The sequence below is a fragment of the Fundulus heteroclitus genome, unplaced genomic scaffold, assembly GCF_011125445.2.
Source record: "Fundulus heteroclitus isolate FHET01 unplaced genomic scaffold, MU-UCD_Fhet_4.1 scaffold_555, whole genome shotgun sequence".
Lineage (NCBI taxonomy): Eukaryota > Metazoa > Chordata > Actinopteri > Cyprinodontiformes > Fundulidae > Fundulus > Fundulus heteroclitus.
In genome coordinates this window covers 74,683-79,839 of record NW_023396984.1, presented here as the reverse complement: position 1 = coordinate 79,839, position 5,157 = coordinate 74,683, and the positions used below count along the sequence as shown (strand labels likewise).

Sequence of the window (5,157 nt, the reverse complement as noted above, 5' to 3'; positions counted from 1 at the left end):
AAACTTTTCTGTACCTATACAATTTCTTTTTTTGGTGTGCTGCTCCATTCGTCACAAATGACAAATACTTTAATTTATGATCTTTCTCGTTAGTCTTCTGTTTTTTGTCTTGCAACAAAATTTTACTCAAATGTACACTATGATTGTGCAGTTGAATGACAATAGAGTTTCTGCTTATGTCATGACCCGTAATTATTACGTTTTCTACAGCTCTCTATTTTTTTCTATAGAGTAAAACCAGCTTGTCAAAACCTTTATTCTCATTTTACAGACATTTAGATTTTATGGATTGAATATTTGCATGGGAGAATTTTCACTTTGTTTTAAGACCTGTGACATCCAAAATTAGCCAACTTATCCAAAACTTTCATCCAACATGAATCAAAGCTGACAGGAGGAATCATTCAGGTTTGATCATCATTCTAGTAGCCTGTGCTGAATAAGGTGCAGGAGGTTTCCATGTGAGCCAGTGGAGACCCGAAGCCCAGCCGATGTGATCCCCTGATGGATGCCATTCACCATTCAGACTTGCAGAGCCACACCGGCTGTACCACCAGCCGCGCCCTCTGAAAGAGCGCACTCTGCTTCAGCAATGTCGCCGAAGATGCATGGAGAGCAGCCATCATTATCGCGGTCGATGGTGCTGAAACCAAAGCCATTTTGGTCAATGCCTGGGTAGGCCCCACGGATGGCATCACCTTTGTAGAGAGAGAACACCTTTTGATCATTTTCAACATAAAAAAACTCAAAAAGCAGATCTGCTCCTTATCTGTCTTTGGTAAGAAATAATGAAATATTAAACTCGGCTGCACGTCAGCAATAGTGATATGTTGAATATTCTTTGGCTTCAAACTTTATTAGAATGTATGGTATCTTTGTGATTTACTAAACAACTAAAGTACCATTACTGCTGATGAAGTTACCTGCATTTCCACTGTATCTCCCAACCTGAAGTTTATAAGCTGTTCCCTCATTTCCTATTTTAAAGTTGTTGTACTCAGCAAATGCGGTGCTGCCTTCATGGTCCCACAGGTCCACCCTCAAAGTCCACTTCTTAGTTTTGTCCTTAGTGAGAAGATGGACCTTCTCTAGACCGAGCCAGTGGTCATCTGAGGGATGAGCACAGCACTTTTTTTCATCAATCTCCATAATGAGCAAACTTACCTAACGTGGAACTGCTTAAACAAAGAGCGATGACTTTGCTTGTCTTTATGTTGAGTAAAAGTATGGAAAGCCATATTAAGATTATTTCATACATACGAGAGATCCAAATCCATATTTGTAAAATGCCCACTTCCTGTGAAAGGACACCACTCCTCCAGTTCGTCTCTGAAACACTATCCAGCCACCATCCGGACGCATCTCACAGTACACCTATGCAGGAAGTACGGGAAACATGGTAGCCTTTGTGAGACCTGAAATCTTCCTCTTAAAGGGAGCCTTTTATAGCCGTAACAAGTTAGATTTAGTACCTTGAAGCGGCCGTTGCCTCCTGCTGGCTGGATTTCATAAACTCCACTGGGGGCTTGAGGTGTCTGGTTCCGAATGTCTGTGCAGTCTTTTTTTTTTAGGTTTACAGGGCAATGAGCAAGTAAAGTGACATTAGAGAGATTTCCCCACTTTTCTATGCAACAAACAGTAACATAAAACATTCCTTACCTTCAGGAAAGGCTGTTTTCTGGTAAAAGAGCACAACAGTGATTCAGCAACACATTTTGTCTTCCATAATTGTATCATTTAAGAACAGGAATACAGTGAATCTAAAACCTGTACAAAGTCATTAAAAAAGACAGATTTATTGTGTGTATATTGTTAGAAATAAAGATCCTCTGTCCTAGATTAGGAGAGAGTTTGCATAGAGTTTCTTTGTCCATAAGCAAAACTGATAGAATTCTAATTGATGAAATTAATTTAGAATGTGCTTTAGTCAAATATTAGATTAAGAGTGTGCAAATGAACTTATGTTTTTATGTTCTCCTTGTTATGTGTTCTGAAGAACAGGCCTTTCAGCAGAAGCAAGTCTGTATTTTACATCTAGTAAACTTAATTATCAAAGGGCATTTGATCTTACCCCAGCCTGGACGGCGCAGCTCAACAGCAGGCCCAGTATGAACCCAAAACAGTTGAGCAGAGCCTTCATTCTGACCTGAATATAACAAGAGACATTTTGACTTTAAATAATAGTAAAACAAGGTAGATAATTTTAACATTGGTTTAAAATTGCTATATAGTCATTAATTTAGCTTTTTGATGGTATCTTATTTACAACTAAAAGGAAACAGAAGTTTCCTATCCATTTACACAACAGGTACAAATGCAAGCATCAATGTCTGTCTTTCCTAGAATACATACCTGTGTCAGGAGTAAATGTAGCCTAGTTCTGACTCCTGCACAGAAGGAGACCCTTTTAAACCTGGGAGAAACCCCCACCCCTCTTTCACAGTTATGGTAAATTCTGTCTATCCTGTCAGGTCAGTCTGAGGGAGAAACGCCTAACCATCAAGAGAAAGATTGACATCTGCAATTACTGACCTTTCATGCAAAAACAAGTGCTACGAGTCGGATGAGTTGTCAGGCCAGAAACACCCAAAACCAACATTCTTGACTAACGCAATACATACAGGCTGTGTTGTGAAAGCTCACATGCTTTTGCATTTCAACATTAAAGACAAACAAAGATGCCAAACATAAAAAACACAGTTTTGTCTTCAATTGGCTTAGATTGATGTTAGGACAACGCTTCCTTGATATTTCCTTTTGAATTAGGTGCATGAAGAATTTCTAACAAAACATTTAAGGGAATCCTCTTAAACTGGTGAACATCATCTATCAGCCAAGTATAGCTCAAGAACATAGGAAAGAAAATCAGACATGTATTAGGTATTGGCTACATTAAAAACAAATTCATGAATAAGCCAAATTTGATTATTAAATTATTCTCACATTCAGTTGCAACAAAGAACAACACAGCAATGAAATTTAGTCAAAACCTGCTCTCTCTCTGCTTTGGGTTGAGGTGGGGTAGACTCTGCTGTCAGCAAGCAGTGAGGTCTCAAAAACCCAATTGCAGCTCTGATGTTATTGCCTTTAAGACAGGGCAGGGCAATAAATCGATTTAATTGATTCATTCAAATGTACAATTTTTTAAAGATTTGTTTTTGGAAAATCTAGAATTTATTTTGCAAATGTACTCATTGGTCTTCCATGAAGAGAAAAGCAGGAAACATGGTAATAATAATGCCATGTTTCCACAATAATGCTGAATATATGTTTAGGAAAATATATAGTCAAAACATTGTAAAAAAGAAACTTTTTTTACCAGAAGGTGAAACACTTTCATATATCCATTTACTTATTTGTTTTTAAGTTAGTTTGAAGCTACACAAGTGAAGTGAAGCCTGTTCTTAACTCATTGTGTAATACCAGTAGCAGTAAAAAAAAAAAGTATTTCTATTGTTTACAATGGAAGGGCCGCCATCTGTATTTAGCTGCACTTTGAATTCAGGTCAACTTCCAGACGAAATGCTTGACATAATTCAATTCAATTCAATTCAATTTTATTTATATAGTGGCAATTCATGAAACATGTCATCTCAAGGCACTTTCCAAAGTCAAATTCAATCAGATTATACAGATTGGGTCAGATTATACAGATTGATCAAAACAATTTCTATATAAGGGAACCCAGTTGATTGCAACAAAGTCCTGACAAGCAGCATGGCTTTGCAGCAGTCCCTCCTATTGAGCAAGCATGAAGCGACAGTGGAAAGAAAAACTCCCCATTAACGTGAAGGCTAAACCTTCAACAGAACTAGGATCAGTATGAACGGTCATCTGCCTCGACCGACTGGGGGTTAGAGAAGACAGAGCAGAGACACAATAAGAGAGACAAATAAGCACAAATGCAACATTGATCCAGTAATCTGTTCTATATTAGATGATAATAGCGAATGATAATACGTTTTAAAAGTAATTTCTTTCATTTCTTCCTGTCAAACAATCCTGTAAGTGGACACTTTGTACTATGAATCCTTATTTGTGCAAGGTATACTATTGTTTAAACTCAAGTATCAATAAATATACTTTGATGATTTGTTTGGCTTAATAAAATTCCCATCAGAGTAATCAAACAATTTAAATGGCAGTTTTACCAAATATTAAGCAAATGTCTGATTACTTCTGAAAAATCCTAACAACATAAAAATATATATCTTTCTCATTATTCTGGAATTTAGCTAATAAATAGAAATAATTTTGGTAACCCTAACATATGAAAGAAGGTTATTAGACTTTTTATAAAATGTATGTAAATATTTGATTTATCTTATACTTTCATAACCACAGTAAAGGTGAAGGTATATGACAGCATAATTGGAAGAAAACAAACCGTGTATGGATTCTTTTTTTCCTTTTTGTTTTTTTTTAGAAAAAAACCTAAGTGTAATATTTTGAGTTCTGTCTAGTCTGGATTCTTGTTTAGGTTTGTGTTTACTGTTTTAGTTATGTCTTCAGATGCTTCTTAGTTTAGGTTTGAATTTTTGATTGTCCTGTTTTGAGCCTCAGCACTGATGTCTGGTCTAATTACTTACTCTGCACACCTGCCTAACTCCACCCTCGCTGCAATCACCTCTCACCGGTTTCACCTGATTAAACTCCATATAAACTGCTGAGACCAGACATCAGTGCCAGGTTGTCCTGTTGAGTATGGGTGAGTCTCCACCTGCGAATTCTGTATGTTGGCTTGCTTTTTGGATTTTTGACCCCTGTTTCTCCAGAAACCTGAGCCACTCCGTCCTGTCTGTTCCTGCCTTGTCTGCCCCTGCTCATCTGTTTATTTTTTGTGCCATCTTTTTGTTCAACAGTCTGTTTGGATTTTTCCCATGTTTTTGAGTTGGTGATTAAAGAGCTTTTTTAAAAAAGAAACCTCTGCTGGTCTGGCTGAATTCTGGGTAATTTTCCTCTGATCATTACAATAAGATCTTCTTTAAAAGCAATAAAAGTTGAAAATAGATGCTCCAGTTTCATTTCTGTGGTAATTAATTGCTACACAGTGTAACAACAGAAGCACTGAATAGATATTGTGTTTTGCTTGAAGCCACACATTATTTTCTCTTATAAGTACTTTGAGTAAATAACTGGATATGTAGTGGTGTTCTA

General features: G+C 36.9%; 1 pseudogene; it reads right to left on the bottom strand.

The window, feature by feature from the left end:
• Positions 1–237: 237 nt before the first annotated feature.
• Positions 238–2,450, bottom strand: LOC118561078 (annotated as a pseudogene).
• Positions 2,451–5,157: the final 2,707 nt, after the last annotated feature.